Genomic DNA, 27,842 nt, shown 5'->3' with positions numbered 1-27,842 from the left:
TCATAATCTGTGTAAGTTGGCCTTATTATCTACTAAATTATTCTCCCAAAGCTATTTTTGCAATCTGTCAAACATGAGCAACCATAAAATCCATATATGTAAATATAAGGACATTGCATACAGTATTGGTATCACATTTTTGATTCTGGCTACAGACCAAAAAATTAAATGGAATGTAGTTGAATCTTGAAATAAAATTTAAAAGAAAAATAATTAAAGACATATGTATATATATATATATATATATATATATATAATATTATATATATATATATATATATATATATATATATATATATATATATATATATATATAGTGCGGTTCATGTGACATTTATTAAAAGTAGAGTTATTTAAATTTTAATAAATGCCTTAGTTGCAATTAAATAACCAAAACCATTGTTTGTCTCTCTTCCTTTGTCTTTCTGACTTAGAGATGTGGCCTACAGTATTGCTACTTCTTAATGACATTCTCCACAGTGCACTGACATTATCATGCAAGCTGTTGTGTATTACTAGGGGGACTGCATGCCATAGTAATACACGACAACAACTTACGCTATAATGTCAGTGCATTATGGAAATTGTCATTAAGATCAAGTGACCATACCCAAATCCCGTAAATAATTATCTTTTAGGTTCTCTTTTATTTCAAATGTTGTTGTAGTAGGTGCAGAGTATGTTTTTTAAAAAAAACCTGTGACACATTAGATATATTTTTTCCTTTGACTACCTGTCATGAATATGTTATGGATGATGAGATACAGGGCAATATTGATACATCTTTTAATGCTTAATGATAAAAGATATGGTCACTTTTGTTTTTTTAGTAACCTACAAGAGTGAACTGCAAATGAAACTGTATTTGGAGTGACCAGATGCATTGTAGAAAGATACCACTGGAGGTGGAGGATTGTAGATTTATGCATAGTTCATTCTGACTGCCAGCATTGATAGATAATGAAACAATATTTGTCCCTTAAGAGCATGCTCTTCTCACAGAATTAAAACTCATAAGCAGTGCTTAAAGTGGTCCAAGGGAGGTGGTGGAACTCACCCCTCTACACCCACCCTTGTGGGCCACACCCCTAGCACCTCCCACCTGACTGAAGCCACACCCATAACTCCACACCTTTAAGTATATTCATTGTTTACCCATTTGCTGTTGGACTTTAAATTATATCCACGCAGTCTCTCAGCCACACCATTATATCCTGCCTATTTCAGGTTTAATCTTCGAACTACTGTGTAACAGTACATGCAAATAAAGTCAAAACCATACTGTATATGGATGATGCAGGTATATAGTGCTATGACAATGGTGTGATACAATTAATAATGCAAAACACACATAATTGATTGATGGTGGCTTATTTTAATGGAAAACAGTTCTAAAAAGCAAAAGTCTTTGGTAAAAGGTATTGCTAGCAGCAATAAGAGTGGTGGGGGGACACATCATTAGGGGGTGCCTGTGCACCTGTAACACTCCATGAGTACAGGGAAAAAGAATGCCACAATTCAATACACATTAGAGCTTAAATATAAGTAGCGAGGACTTGATCAACGTACTGTACTACTAGGGGCTGGTGGCCAATGATGGTCACTGAGTGTTTGAGTATGGGAGAGGTGTGAGTGCAATGTGTAGAGAAGAGGGCTTAGACAACAGGAGGGAAGAGGACCCTGCTCTGAAGAGCTTACAATCTAGTAGGGGCAATAGACATATTACATGAGGTGCAAGCAGGTGGCAGGATGTAAGCAGGCCAACGTGTGTGGCAGGGGTCAGGTTCGAGTTTGGTGGCAGTGCAGACTTTGTCTTGCAAATTATTTTCTCTTTAAAAAAACATCTGATATCACCCAGTATCCCACACTGCCACAAAACTCGGACTTCAATACAGCTTACCCTTTGTGTGGGTATGCATAGGTATTACACACCCAATATAGCTTTTAAAACACTAGCAGTCACCCACAAATAAATAAAATACACATCACCCATTTAAAAACACACTAAGGGCCTATGGTTCACTCAGAATGAGGTAAATTTGGTGCGTTTCCGATGTTTGCTGCGAGGAGGGAGGGCCAAACAGGGCAGCGGGAACAGGGCTCACCTATGGGAATGCCCTGCGTTTTATGGGCGTCCCCATGAAAACTCTAGGCATTCCCATGTGAACGCAGGCCCTGACTTCTATATGCAAAGGCAGGAGAAATCATTTAATCGTCCATGATCATTAAATAATTTCCCCAGCTAGTGGATGCATGTGAGGGTATGTGTTCTGGGCAGTTTATAAGGCGCTCAGTAAGCTGTGGTGTTTGCAGCTCACAGAGACAACAGAGAGAGAGAGAGATATGGGGTAGCCAACGACTATCGATGTTCCCAAGACGTGTGCGCATCCCGTCCCAATGCTCTGCGCATGCGTGGGGAAGCACCCCTTGAATGATTTGGCACACTTAACAGCACCCTTGCAGTAAGAAAAAAAAAGATTTTTCTTTAAATTAAAAAAAAAGAAAAGCCAGCTCCCCTTGACCGATCCGGCACACATGGCGGTGCCCCTGGACTGATACAGCATACATGGAGCACCCCTGGAATTATATAGCACACCTAGCAGCACCACTGAAATGATATAGTACACATTGCAGCACCCATGAAATTGTACAGCACACATGGCAGCACCCCTTAAATGATATGTGGTGTTCATTCTAGCACCCGCCATATTTGAAAACCCACGCAGTTCCTCTTACCTGTCTGGGGTGTCGCTGTCTGCTGTGGTGTTTCTAGCACAGGAGTGGTTTGCATATAATTGATATACAGACCACACAGTGCTAGAAGCACTACAGCAAACAGCAACACCCCAGGCAGGTAAAAGGAACTGCATGGGTTTTCAAATATGGCGGGTGCTAGAATGAACACTAGATATGGCACACTTAACAGCAAACTTGCAGTAAGAAAAAAATCAAATAAATGATTTTAATAACAAAAAAACAACAAAAAGCCAGCTGCCCTGGACTGAGAAGACACACATGGCAGCACTCCTGGACTGATAAGGCACACATGGCGGCACCCCTGGACTGATAAGGCACACATGGCGGCACCCCTGGACTTATAAGGCACACCTGGCGGCACCCCTGGACTGATACGGCACCCCTGGACTAATACGGCACCCATGGCGGCGCCAGTGGAATTATACAGCACACATGGCAGAACCAGTCAGACACAAAGAGAAATATGTTCAGGGATGCCGAAGAGCCAACATCATGCAGATCCATACATTTATACACCACCACCCTCATACATGCATACATTTACACCACCCTTATACATACATTTATACACCGCCTCCCTCATACATGCATACATTTATACTTACACCACCACCCTCATACATTCAGTACATACAGCACCACTCTCACCGATCTATCCCAGACAGTGCCACTGAGAGGATCTGGCGGGCGCCTGTGATAAATGAGGCAGACTCCATCTGTATCATATACACAAAACACCCCCCCCCCCCCACAGTGAGGTACAGCATGACCCACCCTACCCCTCCTCAGCCCTAGTAACATACACTACCCCACCATCCCCCTCAGCAACCAACCTGAGCTACCCACCCACCACCCCCACCCCCCCTTCCTGGTCTCAGTGTTATACACTACTTCCAGCCCCATCTATGTAATCTCACTCCCAGCCAGCATCAGAAATACAGTATGCCAAAAAAAATTGGACAAATGTAAGGTTTTAGACTAGTCCCCCAGCCCCAGGCATCAATGACACAACATTACACAACATACTGCTGCTCCCCAGGCCCCACATCACTGAGATAACAGCTGCAGTGCAGTCAGTAGTAAGTACACTAACTCACCAACAAAATAGATACACCAGATTGAGGCAGCAGCGTGCAGGTTAGGTAGGTAGGTTATGGTCACAGAGCCTGAGGCTGGACTCTGGAACAGGAGGTGGAGAAGAAGCAGACTGAGTGTGCAGTAAGATAGAAAATGGCGCCAGAGAAAAGGCCCGCCAAAACCCGACCGTGGAAGAATACCCCTGCTAACCCCATCCCCCTTCCCCTTGCCCCCCCCCCCCACTCTCCCCCACCACCATCCCCTCATGCCACAGAAGCACAGACTCACTCAGAGTAATAGTTGTTGGCTGGGCTCCCGGCGGGGGCTACTGGAATTAGTGTCCGGCGGAGGCAGCGAGTGGTGAGCTGTGCAGCGTCCGCACTAGCTTGCTGCCAATCTGTCTGAGTGACAGCCTGTGCATAAGCCCAGGTTCCTCCTCTGTCCCCTGGGTGGCCAATCCCAACAGCAGGAGGGGGAGGCACTACCAGGCAGTCAGGCCAGTCCCCGCCCGGCGCTGTGTACCACTCGGCGCTCATAGTCACAGCCGCCTGTCACTCAATAGAGTCTCTATTGTGACAGACGGCTGTGACTGTGAGCGCCGAACGGGGCACATAGACAGTCTCACGGCAGCACCCGCATCGGCGCATCAGCGCGTCCCCCCGTCCCCGCATTGAGAGATCCAGATACAGGATTCTCGGCGGGTAGGCAGCAGCAGCAGGCTGGCAGAAGGAGGCGGAACTGAGTTCCGGCTTCAATTGGAACTGCCGGAACTTAGTTCCGGCGCGTTCCGGCCCACTCTAACCCCTGCTCATAAGTCATAGTTAACCTCACACCTGTGCACTTTCATGACACGGCTACATCCAAGGCTGTAGCAACTTCCTGGTTTCAGTGAGACATTGCTCACACTACTTCATTGAGCTCGCATTCCAGAAATGTACTTTAATTACTAGCAGATATATGCTTTATAAAATTGTGTGATTTTATATATTTTTTGGGAATCAATGAATGGACCATTGTCTGAGACAATTCTTAAAAGAACTCCAGTGTTTGCATCATAAATGGGCAAATAATTAAGCTAATTAGCATTTGCTCTGAATTATCTCTATTACTGATGAACCATAATAAGACATTTTGACAACCAAGAGCTGTTTAAGAGAGGAGGGAGTGTGTAGACTCTGCACCTTTCTTACATTGTAAATGCAAGTAGACTCTGCCTTGGGAGGAAATTGAAGATAAGGTTTTGATCATCCCTTACTCCATGTCAACAGAAACAAAAATGTGTGTGCTGAATTCTGTACTGTTATAATTTTTAAAGATCTTTTTGAGTAATATTTCATTGCACTGTATGTCATTTCATTACTGCTTTTGTACTTAATCATTACGAATAGTTTTCCCATTTTAAATAATAATCTTTAATAAGCCCTAATGCGGCTATTATTGTTATTATCATAAGTAGTAGTATTGTGTTATTGGAGAGGGATTGTTTAATATGTTTTGGGCAGACCATGTGATTCTTTTTTGATTAACCTTTTGTCACACAAGTGCTACAACAGACTTAACTGAGCCTTGGTCGAGGCACTACCAATCATTGCTTTCTGTTTTTGTGCATAACAGATAAACTGGTGCTGCTACTATGGAATGCTTATATAACCAACTTATTTTGGTTTAAATCCTTATCTGTTATTAAAAATGTTGGTATTGCCAACATAGTAATTTGTAATTGTAAACCCCCCCATATATTTGTAAATTGCAACAGAATTGTTAGGATCTCCTGTGCCACGCTGTCTGGCGAGACACCACGTGACACTGGCTGGAAGGAGATAGTGACAGGACCAGGGCAGCCTCGCCAACCTGACTCCGTTGTACTCAGATGGAGTTGACGTGTGTGTGCGGGGTGCTAGGCTTCACCAATAATAGCCGCGTTCGTGGGAGCCCGTTAGTCAGGCTCCCACCTCGATGCCACCTGGTCTTATGTTAGGGACAACACACACGCCAAGGCCAGTGATGAACAAGGGGAAACCTATCTAACAACCAAAGAGGCGAGGACCACCCTGCCCTGCGGAGAGGGGTGCCAGTGGATAGCACTCTAAACAGGAACCCGCTGTGCTAATGCTTAACAGGTGTAACCACACACAGTATGCTGACACACTAAGAACTGCTGACGGGTGTATCAATACACGATATGCTGACACACTAAGAACTGCTGACGGGTGTAACAATACACTATATGCTGACACAATAAGTACTGCTGACAGGTGTAACAATACACTATATGCTGACACAATAAGTACTGCTGACAGGTGTAACAATACACTATACGCTGACACAATAAGAAAATGATTAGTAAGGAGACAAAGAGGGGGAATCTCCCAACTTATCTGAACACCGAGGGATATCAACTTAGCTGGAGCTGAGATGCTGCGGACAAGGCAGGGAACCAGCCGAAGGAAGCACCACGCTGGAGAAGGGATCCCACAAAGACCAACAGGAGCTGCAGGGACCGGGAGACGGATAAAGGACGAAACACACGGACACCGGGAGGACAGGAGACTGAACGGAGGACACAGCTGGGAATCAACGACAGGATGCAGGATGACAGGGAACAGGAACCAGGAATAACGGAAGACTGGGAACCAGGAACACTTGAGACCCTGAGGTACAAAAGCTATAACCGGCATGGGCCTGAATAACCAGAGGGTTTATATAGTGAGCACAATGTGGTGCTGATTACACATTGCCCAAAGGTGTGCACTGCAGGCTAGGAGCCTAATCAAGACACCTGAGTCCAGAACACACAGTACTGAAAGTAACCTGCAATGGCCCAGGCTGACCACTGGATGCCACTAGCGAGTAAACACACACACAGGCTGAGATAAACCCAGGGAGAACATGAAACTACACACAGAATATGTGAATCTGCGCATAACACAGATCCGCTGGAGGCGGATCCTAACAGTACCCCCCCCCCTTGAAGAGGGGTCAAGGGACCCCGATACCAGGTTCTCCAAAACCCTGGCAAGCGGGTGAAAACAAACAGGAACAAGCTGTGGCTGCAGCTTGTAACAGTGCCCCCCTCTTAAAGGTGGCCTTCGGACACAACATGACCAGACAACAAATATGACAAAACAATAGGTCAGTGCATATACTTCTTTTTCCTTCTCTTAGAATGTTTGGTACGAGAAGATGTCCCTGGTTTTAAACAGGCTTCTTCATAAACCATAGGGCCTGTATACAACGGATACCCATCAATCTCAGACACAAATTCTGAGTCTGAATCTGAGAAAGCATCAAACCTGGATACCAGCGCTCTAGGTGGTAATAATTCAGGAAGATCTCTGTAAGAGGGAGACAAAAAGGCACACCCAGTGGTAATAGCTATGGGCTGGGCCCTTTGTATTGACTCTCCTAAACATGGAGTCTCTGCAGACAAGATGGTCGGCCCAGAGGCATCTGAACCACTTTTATTGGGACCAAATTTTTTCACTACAGCATCACTAAATGCCCGGAAATCCTTAAGAAGGGGATCTTCAGAATTAATCAATTTGAACGCCCATTTGGAAGGCTTCCCTCTGAAGGAGTAGATCATATAGGACACAATATTATCAGAAGTGATACCTAAAAATGGTCTGGACTCCATAATGGAGACATAGTGGTTCGCGAGTGCAACAAATTGGGCTAAGTCCCCATCAAAGACTATAGATGTAGAGATATCGTTCAAAGCATCAACAGTAACCTCATTATCAGCTAACTGACTGGTCTGTATAGCTGGAATTATGGCCCTTGAGGCTGAGACTTTAGGGACCCCCTTAGAGGTTATGACCTCTTCCAAGTCTGATGGTCTTTCTGGTTGGGCAGCACTATGATGAGTCTCTGGCTGATCACCACTGTGATGCACTTCTAAGTGGGCAGCACTATAGTGAAACTCTGGCTGGGCAACAACAAAAAGACCAACAGATGGTTCCTCCATGTTACCGACATGGCTGGAACTCTGCTCAGAGACAGGACAATCAGAATCCCTCTTAGGGACTAGATGGACAGAGTCCCCATCTGGGGCGACACAGGCTTGAACCCCCTCTGGGGCGACACAGGCTTGAACCCCCTCTGGGGCGACACAGGCTTGAACCCCCTCTGGGGCGATACAGGCTTGAACCCCCTCTGGGGCGACACAGGCTTGAACCCCCTCTGGGGCGACACAGGCTTGAACCCCCTCTGGGGCGACACCGGCTTGAACCCCCTCTGGGGCGACACCGGCTTGAACCCCCACTGGGGCGACACCGGCTTGAACCCCCACTGGGGCGACACCGGCTTGAACCCCCACTGGGGCGACACCGGCTTGAACCCCCACTGGGGCGACACCGGCTTGAACCCCCTCTGGGGCGACACCAACTTGAACCCCTTCTGGGGCGACACCAACTTGAACCCCTTCTGGGGCGACACCAACTTGAACCCCACTCGGGGCTGCGCACTTCGGAACCCCACTCGGGGCTGCGCACTTCGGAACCCCACTCGGGGCTGCGCACTTCGGAACCCCACTCGGGGCTGCGCACTTCGGAACCCCACTCGGGGCTGCGCACTTCGGAACCCCACTCGGGGCTGCGCACTTCGGAACCCCACTCGGGGCTGCGGCCTCCGGGCCCCCACTCGGAGCTGCGGCCTCCGGGCCCCCACTCGGGGCTGCGGCCTCCGGGCCCCCACTCGGGGCTGCGGCCTCCGGGCCCCCACTCGGGGCTGCGGCCTCCGGGCCCCCACTCGGGGCTGCGGCCTCCGGGCCCCCGGCGTCTGACCGGCTCGGCGGGCCCCCGGCGTCTGACCGGCTCGGCGGGCCCCCGGCGTCTGACCGGCTCGGCGGGCCCCCGGCGTCTGACCGGCTCGGCCGGCCCCCGGCGTCTGACCGGCTCGGCCGGCCCCCGGCATCAGACCGGCTCGGCGGGCCCCCGGCATCGGACTGGCTCGGCGGGCCCCCGGCATCTGAGTCAATCACCTGGGTTTTCCCCTTAAGGGTTTGCAACTCTGACTTAATATGAACAGAAATCCCATCATGCGGGGAGCACCTCCTCTGCTGATTATTAAACCCAAAATGGGGACTCCCAGCACTTGGACCAACCGTATTAATCAGAGCGCTTTTGCAGGGAGACTCAGTAGAGCGCTCCTCTGCCACAGTGTAGACAGGCATAGATCTGACAACCTGCCCCGACTTGGCCAGAGGAAACACCCTGTTGCCACCACTGGAGTTGCGCAAAACACAAGTTTGCACAAAGTGGCCTGAATCTCCACAGTATAAGCATAGATTAAAGTCTCTACGCCGCTGACGCTCCTCCGATGGGAGCTTCGGCCGTAGAACACTTCTATGCATTACCTGAACCTCTGGGTCTGAGGACTTGCTGCCTAATACCTCCTTAGGCAGGGTCCCATTAGGGGCTGAATGAACCCCAGTGACCTCTGGGAGGATCAGAAAAATTTCTGTTAGGAGTTTTTGCAACTGCAGTAAGGACTGCTGCAAAACCTCTAACTGCCCAGGTTTAAAGGTATTGAATGCCAGATTTAGGGCCGCTAATGACTCTTGCATGGCCTGCATGATATGGCCGTGCAAGGTTACTGTGCAAAAAGACTATGACACAATAACAGAGACAAAGCAAAAAATACTATGACAAGACAAGACTGTGACAAGGTAAAAAAAAACTGCAGGACTGAGAGGGCAGAACTCAGCTCCAGGGTTATCTGTTATGGCCGGTTATAATGTTAGGATCTCCTGTGCCACGCTGTCTGGCGAGACACCACGTGACACTGGCTGGAAGGAGATAGTGACAGGACCAGGGCAGCCTCGCCAACCTGACTCCGTTGTACTCAGATGGAGTTGACGTGTGTGTGCGGGGTGCTAGGCTTCACCAATAATAGCCGCGTTCGTGGGAGCCCGTTAGTCAGGCTCCCACCTCGATGCCACCTGGTCTTATGTTAAGGACAACACACACGCCAAGGCCAGTGATGAACAAGGGGAAACCTATCTAACAACCAAAGAGGCGAGGACCACCCTGCCCTGCGGAGAGGGGTGCCAGTGGATAGCACTCTAAACAGGAACCCGCTGTGCTAATGCTTAACAGGTGTAACCACACACAGTATGCTGACACACTAAGAACTGCTGACGGGTGTATCAATACACGATATGCTGACACACTAAGAACTGCTGACGGGTGTAACAATACACTATATGCTGACACAATAAGTACTGCTGACAGGTGTAACAATACACTATATGCTGACACAATAAGTACTGCTGACAGGTGTAACAATACACTATACGCTGACACAATAAGCAAATGATTAGTAAGGAGACAAAGAGGGGGAATCTCCCAACTTATCTGAACACCGAGGGATATCAACTTAGCTGGAGCTGAGATGCTGCGGACAAGGCAGGGAACCAGCCGAAGGAAGCACCACGCTGGAGAAGGGATCCCACAAAGACCAACAGGAGCTGCAGGGACCGGGAGACGGATAAAGGACGACACACGGACACCGGGAGGACAGGAGACTGAACGGAGGACACAGCTGGGAATCAACGACAGGATGCAGGATGACAGGGAACAGGAACCAGGAATAACGGAAGACTGGGAACCAGGAACACTTGAGACCCTGAGGTACAAAAGCTATAACCGGCATGGGCCTGAATAACCAGAGGGTTTATATAGTGAGCACAATGTGGTGCTGATTACACATTGCCCAAAGGTGTGCACTGCAGGCTAGGAGCCTAATCAAGACACCTGAGTCCAGAACACACAGTACTGAAAGTAACCTGCAATGGCCCAGGCTGACCACTGGATGCCACTAGCGAGTAAACACACACACAGGCTGAGATAAACCCAGGGAGAACATGAAACTACACACAGAATATGTGAATCTGCGCATAACACAGATCCGCTGGAGGCGGATCCTAACAGTACCCCCCCCCCCTTGAAGAGGGGTCAAGGGACCCCGATACCAGGTTCTCCAAAACCCTGGCAAGCGGGTGAAAACAAACAGGAACAAGCTGTGGCTGCAGCTTGTAACAAGAATATTCTGCACTATATTAGAAACTGTAAATAAATAAATACAGTAATATAATACAGTTGATAAAACTTTTTTTTCTTACATATTGTGTTAAACATATACTTTTCTGTGTGGAATTTGTACATTTATAGTTTTAATGATTTGGGGGCAAAATTAATTAAGCCTAGAAAAGTGAAAAAGTATAGCGAGATAAAGAGAGATAAAGTACTGACGAATCAGCTCACAACTGTCATGTTACAAGCTGTATTTGAGGAATGACAGTTAAGAGCCAATTGGCTGGTACTTTATCTCTCTTTATCTCTATTATTTGGCCCTATTAACTCACTTCAAGAAGAGGCCCTATTTTCACCAAAAGGTATCTTTAGGATTCCTTCCCAGACCATGTTACAAACTCATCAACGGCATCCATCCATGAAAACAGCAGGTTTTAATCCAATAAAGTTGACAAAAATACAATGTAACATTTAAAAAAATATAAAACAATAAAAAAATAAAATTAAAACCATAAACAGACAAAGTCTGCCATCTCCACTCTGAAACCTTATATGAATGGAAAATGGTACCAGTTGGAAAAGGCAATACTTCCAGCAGATTATGGCTCCTCTCCTCTCACCGACATGTTTCGGGTAATAATAGCCCTTTTTCAAGTGTATTGTTAAACATCATAAATAACTCACTAACATACTTAAACATTACACACCTAATGACCATTAATACAACAACCATTAATACAACAACAATCATTTTATGCACAATCCATGGACCGGGGGACTGGAGTTTAGAAATAATCCACCGGACCCCCGATTCATGGATTGTGCATAAAATGATTGCTGTTGTATTAATAGTCATTATGTGTGTAAAGTTTAAGTATGTTAGTGAGTTATTTATGTTGTTTAACAATACTTATGTTTTTAATGGATTAAGTGAATTATATGTGGCAGATTGTATTATCATTCTGCATAGAGGACACTATTCCGGTATATGTTTTTTCACTCACTGCTAATTTATGATATTGGGAGGGGTATATATACCCATTCAGTTTGACTTCCTCCATACCTTGAAAAAGGGCCAGTTCTGTGGCTCGAAATGCTTTGGTGAGGAGGAACATCATCCAATGATCCTCCAGACCCAGTGCCTTTTACCATCTAATCAGCGCCCACCATCTTCTCTAACCCAGGTGAGTTGAGGTGGAGAACTGTTTTGCTTTTTTGGCCCCAGTGATAAGTGGATGAGCCTTTTTTATTTGTTTTATGTTTTGGGATTTTATTGTATTGCGCTGGAAATTGTGAACCCCCTGTGTTCTGAATAAAATATTTTTATTCTTTTTTGGACTTTACCCATTTCCGTACTCAATCCATACTGTGCTGGGGGATCCGTACCTGAGGGAAAAAATATACCTTTCCATGAACATAGGGCCCAGCAATAAGGTGAGCCTAAAACACTTGGGAGTGAGTGACAAGAGAGATTCTAAAGAAACCTTTATGTGCCCATAGGGCTTGGCAGACAGGTCATTCACAAGGATTGATACCATTGTACACCATTTATTTGTTGGCCCAAACATCACTGACCTGTTCTCCCTTGTTTTATTTTTCGGAACTGCCTGTGTGACCCTCAACCGATGGAGCTATTCCATAAAATAGGAGGAAGACAGAGAAAATCCACTGTTCTTTGAGACAGCGCAATTGTACACACCATCTTTGTATTTGCATGCTCCAATTTAGATTGGTAATCCTTGGTGTTTACGGTGCAGCAGTCTCTTGGTGCGGTCATCTTTAAAAAGATTTATTTGTTTGTGTAATTTTTTACAGAGCCCAGCAGATCATCTTTGACATGTCAAAGAATTTCTTCAGTGACTGCAGAGTCACCAGATTTACGGCAATTTAGAAAACTGTGCATTTGAGGTAACCTCGATTTCCTTCATTGGGTACATAATATTGGTATCTGATTACAAATGGACCATGAAAAGGTTTACACCATTCTCAATTGAACTCATCTCATGACCCAAAGATCCATTTAACGCTTCCTGCGATTTCCTAATTACTATAGGAGATACATCAGTGGTTGATACTACTACTACCTACTACTGTATAGTTAGTCCCATCATAGTGCTTAACCAAAAGTTAGGAGACCCTTCCAATTGGTCTCTGGAAGCCATTGTAGCCTCTCAACAGCTGAAAAACAAGCTTTTACTTCAGCTCCTGTTCTTCAGCAACCAGATACTAATCAGCCTTTTACTTTAAAAGTGGAGGCATCTTTATAGGTGTAGGTGCTATTCTTTCTCTGAGGACCGATGAAGTGAAACCTAATCCATGCTGCTATTTTTCTAAAAAAATTTGCCAGCTGAAACAAAAATCCTATTGTTGAACAGGAGCTACTAGCAATCAAACTCACTTTGGAAGAAAGGAGGTACTTTAAGGAGCTAAATTCCCATTCCTCATTTTCAGGGATCACAAAATTTGCTTTGTTTATAAAATGCCCAATGTTTAAATGCATGGATGGCCCACCCTTATTCTTCACCAAGTTTAAATTTACTTTGTCCTTTCATCCTCCCACTTCATCATGGCAAAGCTGATGCTCTCACGTTGTCATTTTGGCCAGCTCGAAAGGCAGAGGAAAATCAAATTCCCAATATAGAAGTTTTTACCAGCACTGAAGTTTACTCAATACCACATGCAAAAACTTTTGTGGCCCCACATCTTCGGCATTGATTTCTCTCTTGCGCTCATGTTTTACGGTCTTCTGGTCATGAGGAATTCAAAAGACTCTTGAATTTATCAAGCGAGACTATTGGTGGCCCTACATGAAAACAGATGTAAAGGACTTTATTTCATTCTGCGTTAAATACTCCCATCATAAGGTATCTCTTCAAGCTCATGCAGGAAAGCTTCAGCCTCTGTCCTTATCTGAATGACCCTGGTCTTATCTTTTGATGGATTTTATCACAGATTTGCCTGATTCCAAAGGTTACAATACAATTTGGGTAGTCATTGACCGATGTTATAAAATGGCTCCTTTAATACCTTCAAAAGGCTTGCCTGCCATTCCCAAACTAGCACAGATGTTCATGTCTGAAATATTTAATTTACACAGTCTTCCTTTTGGAATCAATTTCTGATTGAGGAGATCAAATTGTGGCTTTATTATGGACTCTGTTCATCTTTAACAAGTAAAACTAAAGTTTTCCAGTTCTTACCATCCACAAACCAACAGTCAAACTAAAAGACTACATCAAGATTTGGAGACCTTTTTGCATCTGTATCTCTCTTACTACTCAGGATAACTGGGTTGACCTATTGCCTTGGATCAAGTTTGCTCATAATAATTCTCATCACTCTTCCTCAGAAACATCTCCAATTCTGGTAATCTATAGTCATCTCCACAGAGTTCCAGAATTTAAAAATCTTCCAGTTTTTGATGTTCCTGCAGTCAACTCATCACTATGATTTATTTCCAACATTTGGAAAAGAGTTCATGCCTCACTCTTTAAAGCATCATCTTGTAACAAGAAATTTATAGACCATCACAGGAGAGCAGTTTCATCAGACCTTATCCAATTATTAATGTAATTTCTACTCTTGTCTAGAGTATACAGTTAATTTTTTTCTCACAAATTTCCAATTCTTTTCACATATATTTGCTAAAACCATTAATCTTAAACTGATTTCAGATAACTCCACACAAGGGTCCAAAAACATTGCAGAGCCCTGTGTTTAGATAGCTGCCACAACAACAAAGTGAAAACTCACCCTCTACAAGGCTGTAAAAGGCTTGTAAAAATTGTGCTGCAGATCCATTCGCAACTCACTTACCAATTAATGCTTTTTCCATTGTGTGCGATTTATGCATAACGAAGGACCTTCTCAGCCTGTGTAATAGAAACAGGCTGATCAAGGCAAACTGACATCACAAGTCCTCTCTGAAATCTCCCGGGCATGCCTGCATTTTTCTAACTATCTTATAGAATGGCCTGTTACCACTCCCAAACACTTACTTCCTATCAATTAACTTGTGAATGGCTTGCGATCAGAAAAGACGCTGGATTTTTTCATTGATTGTCCTGCTATGATCTACAGTATATGCATGCACAATCGATTGATAAACAAACCGCCTTCCATAATCACAGGGCTTTGATCAGGTCCGCATAACTCCTATAATGAGACATCGATTTGGAATTACTCTCTGGAATTATATTCTTCAGTCTGCAGCTCCGGTCCTGTTAGTCTGGTTAAAATCCAGATCCAAACTTTAATCTTTCGTTCTGGCGCTGTCAGCCAGGTTATACACTGGCATTATATTATTATTCAGTCTTCAGCTCTGGTCCAGTCAGTCTGGTTATTTTCCAGATCCAAACTTTTCAGTGTTCTGCTCGGGTCCAGTCATCCTGGTCACTCTGATTTCGTTCTCTTCGGTCTTCAGTGCCTTAAGTCTGATTATTCTCTATTTCTACCATCTTCACATTGATTGGGGCATAATATTCTTCACATTTCATTCTTCAGATACCCAGTCTCATATTTCCTGTCTAGTCTAGTAGTCCATTTTGTGCAAGACCATTCTGAGAACCCAGGCAGGGGGCTGCGACGTGCACCTTTGCCGCCAAAAAAGTCCAAAACCTCCTTGCAGCAGTTCTTGGTAAAAACCGTTGGCATATTTGATTCTTTGCCCCTGTCCTGGGTCATGCCAATCCCTATACTGGTTCTTAGCACATACCCTGTTTTATGTACAAACAATTTATCAAACCTGTTAAACTCCCAACCCAGTGCGTACTTGAGACACCAAGCCAGGTTCACAAAAACCCACTCCTATGACATGCTGGCAGGAATGGACGGTTAGCATTAGATATCTAAAATATCAATAGTACAATGTGGTGATACTAAATATTTGCAGTTACTTCATAAAAATGGATGTTTTTGGGGTGGCTCACAGGTCCGGGACCCACAGCTACTTGCATTCCTTGCATCCATTCTTCCCGAAAATCATCTGTCAAAATTCATCCACTGGCCACCACTGAATAGCTAGGTACCCAAATATATATATAAGTTTGACAGAGTATAAAGGCTCACACAACAGTGGACCTGGAGTCGAATACTTACATTTTTTGTATAGACTTGTTATATGTATGTTTTTCATTGTTTGCACAACATTTATTTCCCATTCAGTAAACAAGTTACTTCATCATATGTCTCATCCTGCATTATGAGACTTAGTGCACAGGTGGGTATGCAGCCTCTGGGTAGACAATGTCTAGGTCGACAGTGACACCTTGAAATGGCTACTAAATCATCCAAATCTCTACACTTATTAATGCTTTCTGTAGTATAGAGTTTCATTGTCTGGTGATCACTACAAAAACTAAATAGGTCAGTCACCAAACAATATGCTAATAATCTTTTACTAGCATAACAGAACATTTGCCTGAACATTGAAATACTATGTATAAGGCCTGTAGCCTTCTATCAGTCTATGACAAATATTAATTATACTGTTATGAAAATGTTAGCATTTCCAGCAGAAAAAAATAACAATGATAATTCTAATAGTTTTCAATGCCACTGGCTACACTAAGACTTGTTGTTTTCGTGTGGTTGAAAAAGAACCCCAGTTTTTATTGCTGTTTCAAACAAAAATATATAAAAAATATTCTTTATTATTATAGTTTGAGTTTATATTCTAGGGAGAAAATGGGTAGGCCCAAGGATGGAGAATAGAGATGGGTTGTGGCCTCTGTAGGAAGAACATTTTTAAAGACATATTGGCCCTTATACTGTTTCACTCACACTCACAAAGGCAAATTCCTTCTCAAATGGACAAAACCATGGGCCTTATTCTAGTTCACTTTTTCTGACAAAATCCTACTTAGATGGACAAAACCATGTGCACTGCAGGGGGGGGGGAGATGTAATGTGCAGAGTGAGTTAGATTTGGGTGAGTTATTTTGTTTCTGTGCAGGGAAAATACTGTCTGCTTTATTTTTACATTGCAATATAGATTCTCACTTTAAAATAAAACTCCACCCAAATCTAATTATCTCTGCACATGTTACATCTGCCCCACCTGCAGTACACATAGTTTTTTTTCCATTTGAGAAGGAATTTGCCTTTGCGAGTGAACCAGAATAAGGGTCATTAAGTAAGTGTACAAAACTAAATCATCTGAAGGAGGTACAGATATCAAACCCCCAAAAGACTAGATTCTCTGTCCATGGAAGTAACTAGAGAGAAAGACAAGATCTGAAATGGGACTATAACACCTACATTCAGTGGTCTCAACTTACAGTAGTCAGAACTATCACTTAAATAATGTTTATACTGTGAACACATTATTGGTTAAAACCAAAACAATAATATGTCATTATGACTTTGTTGCTTAACAATCCTACTATAAGCTCCACACAACCCTGCTTCACAATTATCTAGATAGGCGAGCAGCCATTATAACATACAGTATGACACAATTGCCTAATATGCCACCAATAATCAGGAACAAATCTATAACAACTTAGCAACATAAAAACAAGAAATATTCTAATACAACAACATACTTTCTCTTAGCAGGTCCCAAGGGCCCCAAGGCTGGGCCCCATGAAGTTCAAACTGTCCATGATCCTTCACAAATGTCGTTTTTTTGTTAAATGTTTTACCGAGGCTCAGACAATTAATAAAATAACTAACACTGGCACTGACTTCTGTTATTGTGCTTCTGCAAAATATTGCAAAAAAAAAAAAACACTGCATAAAAACCACTGCATGTCATCATTACGTCACAAGGACCCGCCCAGCAATCCCAGAGCCCCACTGTCTTCAGTGCATCAGAGGGCTCCCCTGTCAGTGTAATGTGATGGGCGCCTTTACTGGTATTATATGTAGGTCATCACAGCAGCAGTTTGTTTTATTTAGTCCTATTAGGGTCCAGTCTATTTTTTCTGTTGGGGCCAAAAATGTTTTATCTTGTCAGGGGCCAGTGTGTTTTTTTTGTTCCTGTGGGGACCAATGTGTACCTATCGGGATCTAAAGTGTCCACCATGTTCATATTTTTTCTATTAAGGCCAATATGTTTTATTGCTTTCTGTAATATGACAGTCCTGTCCACACCCATCTATCAGAAAAAAAATCCAATAGTGTATTTTTAAAAGAAAGGACGGAACCAAACTGATATCTTGCCTAGGGTCCCATGAGGTCTAAATCCAGCTCTGCAGGGCCCATGGACCGCCACACACCACGGCAACCAGTGTATGTGGGCACTGTGGCATAATATGGAAGCCATGTGGCAAAATCACCAGTGTGTGTGTGCGTGTGTGGTCCTGTGGCATAACGAGAACTGGAGATTCTATGTTGTATTATGTGAACAGTGTGTTCAATACATTTGCAGTGCTGGGAATATTTACACATTATCATTTTTGACAACGCTGCTAGTACATAATTTGGATATAGTTATTGGTAGTGCCCCCTCATGTTAATTGCTCTGGAGCTGTTCTTCAGCCCCAACAGAGACAACGCAATGCTTACTTGTTATTTCTGCTCTGGACCCTTTCTGCTTTCTTACTGTAAATAAATGAAATGTTGCCTGGTAACAGTACTTTCACTTAAGGAAATACAAAACACAGATAAATAGGTTGTCAGCCTAGTTCTTTCAAAATGTATTAGGAATGTATTAGGAATATACTATGTTTTAGACCTCCAATTGTAAAGAACAGCAATTGTATTGGTGCTATGTAAATATTTTTAACCCTTTGAGTGACATAATCTATGTTAGATGTGCAAAATATCAACTATAAATGCCAGCATTGCTCACATTTGTTATATAAATTCAAATAGAAAATGTGTAAAAAAGATGATATTATATAAGGGAATCATTACAGGTCATTATGATGGTTACAAATGTTTGCTTGGCAATTTTCACACCTATTTTGACAAATTCACTTGGCACTCAAATCTACCTTACAATATTAATTAATATCCAGCTGTTTCATTTTCTTTCAGGGTAAAGAAAACATGGTACAGTAGTGTAACACCTATAGATTTAAAATGTTAACCCTGAATAATGGATGACAATTTGGATACATAATTTGTTTGCTTCTTATATGGTTCAACTATCTTTAATTTACATGTCACAATATTCTTTATACAACATTTGTCTTACTACTGTACTCAGCATGCATCTGAGTTGCAATGAACGGGATGCAGTTTAAATCCCGGCGGTCGGGATCCCGGCGGTCGGGATCCCGGCGTTCAGAATCCCGAGGCTGGAATCCCGACCGCCTAAATCCCGACACTTTCTCCCTCCGTGGGTGTCCACGACACCCCTGGAGGGAGAATAAATTAGTGTGCCGAGCGTAGCGAGGCACCGGGCCCGCTGCGTGGCGAACGCAGTGAGCCCGCAAGGGGGGGGGGGGGCGATCCACGTCCCCCCCTTGTCGGGATTTCGGCGGTCGGGATTCCAGCGTCGGGATTTTGAACGCCGGGATCCCGACCGCCGGGATTTTAAACTGAATCCGCAATGCACACATGTATACTAATAAACTTGCAATAGCAGTTGCAACTAGTGTTAGATGCAGATTGACAATCATTTAGTATTTGTAATGAGCGGTGGCAAGTCAAACACAATTGTAAGGGCTCTGGCAATTTAATTATCAGAGGTCCAATTGAGCATCCATTGTGCAATGGATGGTGCACGTTTGTACATAGATGGCAGATAAGTGGTGTCTATGGTTGGAGTCCCAAACAGTAAGGATTTACTGAGGGGAGATCATGTCAAACAAAACTTATTGATGTTTTTGATTGGGTGACTAAAGTAATAGATAGAGGAGGGGATGTACATATAGCTTATCTAGACTTTAGTAAGGTTTTATCACATACTGTTGCAGGCAGCTAAATAAACTGGAAAGCATGGGACTGGATATTAACCCTTTGGGTGGTATGCCGAAAATTTTCCAGGCTCAGCTGCACTGCTGCAGCGGGCTGTCCTGGAAAATTTCTGGGCATACGACTATACTGCAGTAAGTGCGTGCCAGTGGTGCATCCAGCTGTGCACCACAGGCGCACCACCTCTAGGACCTAACCTGTCGCTCCCCCCTTCTGTTGTCCTCCCATCAACTCCACTCCAATGATCATATGACAGAGCTCCCCTGCCGCTTCCCCAGCCGCCAGCTGCCATTCACTTCACAGCAGTGACGAAGGCGGCAGGCTCAGGGATGTTCGGAGCGGCTCAGGGGGTCTCGGGAGCACTCAGGAGTTCAGGTGCACAAGTACTCCTGACCAGCCGGGAACATCCCCAAGCCTGCCACCTGTGATAACTGCTGTGACTGGTGTCTGGGGCAGCGTTCGCAGGGGAGCTCTGTTGTACAAACGCCGGAGTGGAGGTGAGGGGAGGCCCCTACGTTCTGTGGTGGGTTTTGCTGGGGCAGGACAAACCTGCCCTGGTAGGTTTATCCTGCCCCAGCAAAACCCACCACTCAAGAGGTTAAGATGGTTGAATGGATAAGATCTTGGTTACAGGAAAAAAAACGAAAGTTGGAGTAAAAGGAGTGCATTCACAGGAGGGTAATGTTATGAGTGGAGTGCTCAGGGTTCTGTACTTGGACCAGTGCTATTTAATATCTTTATTGCTGACACTGCAAATGGTATTGAAGGGAGAGTATGCCTTTTTTGCAGTTAACACAAAGGTATGCAACAGGGTAGACAAAACAGAAGGTGTAAAACAAATGTATGATGATCTAGATCAGTGGTAGCCAACCCTAGCCCTCGAGAGCTACCAACAGTTCACATTTTCCAGACAACCTAGCTGCTGCACAGCTGCACTCATTAATCACTGACACATTTTAAAAGATACACAGATGGAGCTAATTAGCTCACTTGTGATTCTGTGAGGAGACCTGCAAAACATGCACTGTTGGTAGCTCTCGAGGACTAGGGTTGGCTACCCCAGATCTAGATAGACTAGAGGAATGTTCAGGAGCATGGCAATTACAGTTTAATGCCAAAAAGGCAAAATCATGCACTTTGGTCTCAAAAATTCCAAGGTTAATTATAGTATCAATGGCACTATAATGGAAACTAATGAGAAGGAGAGGTGTCACTATTTCAGGTGACTTAAAGGCAGGTAAGTAAGTAACAAAGCAATGAGGAAGGCAAGCCAGACGCTTGGTTACACTGGGAGAGAAATCAGCAGAAGAAAGAAAGTAGTATTTATGCCACTGTATAGATCATTGGTACAACCTCATCTAGAATACTGTGTCCAGTTCTGGAGGCCATATCTATTAAAGCATATATATAAATAGAGATGGTACAAAGAAGAGCAACTAAAGTAGTACATGGCCTACAAAACTTACTCAGAAAGACTAAAAAATCTTGAATAGTTTGAAGCAGAGAAGGGAAAAGGGTGGTATGATAGAAACTTCAAAATGTATCAAGGGTTTTAACAAAGTCCAGGAGGGAAACATACTTCAAATGAAGGGAAGTATTAGAACACAAGGACATGCACTAAAACTGGAGGGAGGGGGGTGTGGCCACGGCAGTGCAGGAGTGAGGAGGTGAGCTGGGAGAGCTCCCTGGACAAAATCCGACATACGTATATCCCTGCCAGCAAATACTAATGTAACTGCAGAAATAAGAGCTGAGACCGCGAGACAGAAGCAGACATACCGGCGTAGCACCAGAGGTTATAGGAATATCGGCAGCCAGAGCCCAAGTACTGGAGATCCGTGCACGGAACACCCGCCTGCGTCAGTGAGAGAGACGTACGGCGGTGACGTGGATCCTGTGATGCGGCAACCAGCAGACGGGAAAGCGGCAGCAGTGAGCACGCGCCAACTAACACTCGGAAAGCGGCAGCAGTGAGAGTGTAGCCGCGAGAATAGACGCTGTCTGCCGGCGGCTGAATGAACAGAGCCCGATACCAGTTAAGAGGCGAGCCGGCTGCTAAAACCATCCGTTGCTGCGAAGGGAGGCAGCGGGAGCCCGCAGTGAACCACAGACTGAAGAAGGGAGCAGACGGGTGATAACTAAGCCGGTTGCCGAAGGCTTGCTGTTGGCTTAAATCTGAAGGAGAGGCACGTGGGGAATACCCCCAGTCCAAGCCACGGCGTGGTGGGGTGAGTAAAAAAATCATCACTGTCTCCCCCCCCCCCCCCCCCGTGTGCTTGTTTTGTTATATCGCAAAGACTGTATAAATTCTATAGCAAAACCTGACTGCGGCTGGGAAACCCAAATAAGTGCCAGAAGTATAAGTCCCATCACCCTGTGGTCTGTGGGAAGAGCAGAGGTTGTATAAGAAACAAGTGTGGGGACAATATCAGATTAAACCCACTTCCCCCTCAACAGAGGAAGGGTGTCAACACCTTTTGTGTCAACACTCCCAGTGGTGTCAACCTTGTCCCAATTTTTCTTAAACCTCTGGCCGTATCAGTCACCACTATTAATCCCCACATATTATAATCAGAATGGGGAAAACTGGGAACAGTTTACTTAAAAGAATATAGGAAGACTCTGCCGTTGATATTGGACTGTATCGGGGAATTTGGGGAATATACCGGATTTAAGGTCATTTGGGCAAAATCAATTATTCTTCCAGCTGGGCAACCGAGCAGCTATCCTCAAGATACCTCCCTCCAACTGAAATGGGTAACAACATTTAAGTACTTGGGTGTGATCATTGCTCGAGATCCAAAGAAATTTATAGAATTAAATATCAACCCAGTAATAAAATGGTTAAAATAAAAAATAAAAACATGGAGCAGGCTGCCGTTGCTGACAGCTGGAAGAGTAAACTTAGTAAAAATGACGGTTTTGCCTAAAATATTATACATTATACAGCAGTCGCCAATATATCTCCCGAAATCGCTATTCAGGAAACTACATGGCATTATAGAATCCTTTATTTGGAATGGCACCCAACCCAAGATTAACTTACATAACCTTATGAGATCTAGATCAGACGGAGGTATGGGGCTACCCGACTTTAGAGGCTATTATATAGCATCTCAAGTAGCCCAACTAAAACCCTGGATCAATGAGAATGAGGAGGGAAGCCATCTGGTGAGAGAGATGGTGAGAGCATCTACTTCTAGAATGGCCCCTATCGATAGATTGATACAAGGGAAAAAATATCCGGGAGAGCCACCTCTGGTGGAGCAAGCGCTCAAAATATGGAAGGAAGTAAACTATATGCTAGAGGTAGACTTTATAGATAAAGAAAGTAAGATAATCAGCCACCTTACTCCAAAGAAAGTGGAGGAGTTACAAATAGTTGAGGTATGGTACCCTTTCTCAATTATATTTCTTTCCAAGATATACGATTCCTATGGTGTAAAATCGTTCTGTCAATTAACAGAAGAATATGGTCTCCCAAAAACCTATTTCTTTCGCTACCTCCAATTGAGATCTGCATTGGGGATGCTTTTCAGAGATACCACCCCGCAATTTAATGAGTCGGAGATTAAAAAATTAATTAAATCCCCCAATAATAAAATAGTATCCAAGGGATATGGAATATTAATGAAGAACAAAAATAGGGATGGTTTAATAAAATTAAAAGAAAAATGGGAGAATAATGTTGGAGAGATAAGCAACTTGGAGTGGTCTAGGGCCAAGAAGGAGGTGATTAATGCAACTAACTCGATCCGAGTGCAGCAAACACAATTATTCATCCTGCATAGATCCTATATGTCGGCAAGTAGATTGGAAAAATTCGGGGGAAGAGCGTCAGCAAATTGTCCAAAATGCGGTGACACACCAGGGACATTCATACACTTAATTTGGGAGTGTGAAGCAGTAGCCGAATTTTGGGAAAATGTCAAGCTAAATATAATAAATACTGGGATACCTCCTGAAACCCTGACCCCGAAGAGCTGTTTATTGGGTATAATATCAGAAGATATAGATAGAAATATTAAGAAGTATGTGATTAACCTCGTCTCAATTGCTAAAATCTTAGTGGGAAGTAAGTGGATGTCTAACACTGCACCGAACATAGAAGCTTGGAAGACACGGGTTAATTTTATTGTAGAACAAGAGAGAAATCTTGCACGAGCACGAAATTCAAAAAAAGCTTTTTATTCAATATGGAATTATTGGATCCAGTCATCCTTATATAAAAAATCTACACAGGTTTAATTCTTAAAAACACTCATTGTTAGGTTTATGGCACTTTATCAATATAGTGGCACAAGTGTATGTAAGCGGTAGAAATTCTGCGTAAAAGCAGTCGTAATAAGATAATAAATTAGTATTAGTTTAAGATTGCACTTTTTTTTTTTTATTATTATCGATAATTTTTTTCTCTCTCTTTTCTTTTTCTCTCGTTTTACTTGTCTTTAAGATTCACTTATATAGACCCCATTAAGAGAATAACAGTCAAAAACAAATAAATCCAGGGGCAGAGTAAACCTAATAAAGTTACATGATATAACCCTCTTGGAGGAGACAGCCTAATCTGAATATAAAATATCAACCAATGAATTGGCACCGACATAATCATATCTTCTTTCTCGATATAAATTTATATGCATGTGTATCTGGTACCTAAATGTTGTATGTATGTTTGTATAAATGTAAATTGCTTGTAATGTCCTAAGGATGTAATGTTTTATAAAATGACAATAAAGAATATAAAAAAAAAAAAAAACTGGAGGGAGGGAAGGAGGATCGGGGAAAATCTAAGTAAAAAATGACTTCATAAAAAGGGTAGTGGAGAAGTGGAATAGCTTCCCATCAGAGGTAATAGAGGCTAAGGCAGTAAAACAATTAAAACATACAAGGAATAGACATAAGGATATCCTTACAAAGAAATAAGGATACAATTGTGCTTAAGGGTAACAATATGGTTAAAGAAAGGGGTAAACTAGATAGGCTGAATGGCTCTTATCTGCCATCAAATTCTATGTTTCCATATTTCTATGTTCTAAATAACAGGAGCAGCTTCGTTAGCTGAGTGAGAAGACTGAAACTGGATCAACCTCTGAATCAGGCCCATTGTCACTTCATGTGACCATTTGCTGGGTATGTCATTCATTGAATAATCAATGAAGCATAAAAAATATTGTGGTTTTCCATTGAATATTAGCAGAATTGCTTCTCTGTGTAATAGCGCTTCAGTTATTAAAGCAATCTTTTAAAAAAAATATTTCAAATGATGTCTCCAAGAATACCTGCTAAATGTATCTAAAAATAGCCTACTTTAATAAGGCCATTTAGCACTATGCAACACATATTACATATTAGTAGCTTCAGTTGTGCGAACTAATCTAGTTAATGAAATGCAATATTGATCATGTGAATTACAGTAGAATCATTAAAGCATTAAAAATTCTGGAAACAATTATTAAACCATGCAAATTGCCGGTATTCAGAAATAAATTGCTGTCATATTGGATAAGGGTGATGACTCTTGTGTCTAGTGATGACTTGGGTCATATTGCATTTTGAGTGGAAAGGCAGGGGTTTCAGTTCCCATGCACTCAAGCCCAGTTCCCAAAGGAGGCTCCTTCTACTCATAGAGAAAATAAGTTTATCAATATATAATATTTTGAACAGAAGTATAATTATTTCAAATATTTTACTTCCTCTTTCTAGTCAATATTTTATCCTGTCACTGAATATTTACATCCATAGGACAGAAAACACCATTTATTATTCGCCCATGGTTCTGATGAGGGGTTTATTTATTAAATAGTAAAACGAATGGAGGTGTGGACCAGTGGCGAACTAGGATGGGGAACGCAATATCGGGCACATTGTGGGTGCGAATAAAAAGCAGGAAACTTCTGGCGACAGTCCCAAAGCAGCACAGTGATGGTGGCACTCTAATGCAGCAAAGGCACCGGCAAATTGTAATCTTAGCTATGGCAACCACAGACATCAGTTCTTTATATGGCTCAATTAGCAGTGCTGGTTCCCAGACTCCCATTGCAGACACACAGAATGTAAAACGCATTTGTAACAAACATTTGTGCCATTTTGGAGTGAAGCAGCAGCTGTGTTCTGTCACCAGGGAATGAGCATTGTGCATCCTGTCTGGGCAACACACCACCAGACAGTGAATATGAGTAGGGATGGCCATCGGCCATCGATGATTCAAAATCATTGATGGTCTATGACCAATGTTGAATACTTTTGCCATTGATGGGAGAAAACTAGTTGATTTCCCAACATTGATGATGCAGAAGCAAGGACTTTTTTTCACAAAATGCCAAGACATGATGTTTAGCTCTGCCCCTGACACTCCTGCAAAGCTCCACCCCATGCTTTTATTGGTCCACAACCTTCTGCAATTCAAAGTACGGTTGACCAATGATATGTCTGAAAACATTGATGTCCCCTTGCAGATGGTTTCATGCCATCAAGGATACCCATCAATAATATCATCGATAGCAACCATCAATGGGTAACCCACCAATGGTCATCCCTAGGTGTTAGCACACTGCAGGTAACTACAGCACACACCGACTCCCCACTGTATGGAGGGTTTCACCTCACTGTGTCTGCAGGTGAAACCAAGGGTTGCTAGATAATCCCTTTAGTAAGTGCATATATGAATTACACAGGTTCCTGACTGCTCATTGAATGCAATGACAGTTGGTATGAACTTTGACACCTCCCAATCATACTAACTGTCATTACATCCAAAGAGCAGTCAAGAACCTGTGTAATTCATATGTGTGCTTATTAAAGGGATGATCTGGTAGACCTTGTCTGCCAGCACCTCTCACACTGCACAGGGGCACCCGGGTCCTACTAAGCAGCCAGCATCCCATACTGTACTATGTGATTGATGCTGAACTGTGTTTGGAAGACAATTCCCCAGCCAGGATCCAGAACTGAAGTATGTAATAGATGCTGTACTGTCGCAGACAGTTCTCTAGCTAACATCTCATACTGTACTACACTACAGTGATTGATGCTGTACAGTGTGTGGCAGACAGTTTTCCAGCCAGGAACTTGTGCTCTACTATGGGATCTGTGCTGCCTGCACTGTACATGTGTGTGTGTTGCAGAGACAGTTACAAAGCCAGCATCCTATACTGTTCTATGCTGTTCAGTACCATTACCCAGGACAGTAAGAAAGTGGGATAAATGACTGCCTTGCTTTGGGTGACAAAAATACTAATTTCAGCCTTGATAGGTCCAGATTGGTTGCTATGAGCAACTACTCTTCTGGTCCCCCACTGTTTGCAATACTTGATAAATCAACCCTTGAGTTTTTAGAAGCTTCCTATGATGACTCTATGTGCAAAGGCAGAATACGAATAAAACACTTTTTCTCCATCACTGAGGGGATAAAGCAGTGAATGCCAAATCTACTATTAAATATCTCATGTCTCCGAGACAATGAGATTGCAACTGTCGAGTCCTAGACATATAATAAAATTAAATAAATAAGAAGTAGAATCTGGTTGCTATGGGCACCATCCCATCTTCAACAGAACTCCTATCTTAGTAAATTTACCTCTGATGGTTCCTTTACTAGTAATGTACTTGTGAGCTTTGCAATTGTGAACTTCTGTCCAAAGCTGCTTTCTGCATTCTCATCCATGATCATACCCGACATGAAAATTGTTAAGCTTAAACAATAAGTAACTAGAGTTAAGGTTCAAGACTGATGTGTTTGTATTACATTTAGAATCTGTACACCTAATGTGATTTGGCGGGACATCGGCATGGCACTGGAGATGGCGCTGGAGCATGCAGCATTGAGCAGCATGGCTCTCCTATCGATCTAATAGAAATAGGCTGTGTTGCACAGTCTATTTCCACTTTCGCTTTCAACACCGCGGGGCCATGCAACAGGATCATATGCGGCTGAACACAGTGCGATTTTGAAAAACTTGCTTGATTATATAGCCAAAATCACCCCATGTGTACACACTCTTACGGTGTGTCCACATGGGCCGATCCAGTGGCCCGCAATATCAATTCTATACTGGTTATTCGCTGGGTGGGGTGGGGGGGCGACATTGGCTGGCAGGGAGGGAGGGA

Source organism: Crinia signifera, chromosome 4, assembly GCF_055691185.1.
Source record: "Crinia signifera chromosome 4, ASM5569118v1, whole genome shotgun sequence".
In the NCBI taxonomy this organism is placed as follows: domain Eukaryota; kingdom Metazoa; phylum Chordata; class Amphibia; order Anura; family Myobatrachidae; genus Crinia; species Crinia signifera.
The sequence above is the reverse complement of the archived record's forward strand: the minus strand, read 5'-3'. Positions refer to the sequence as shown.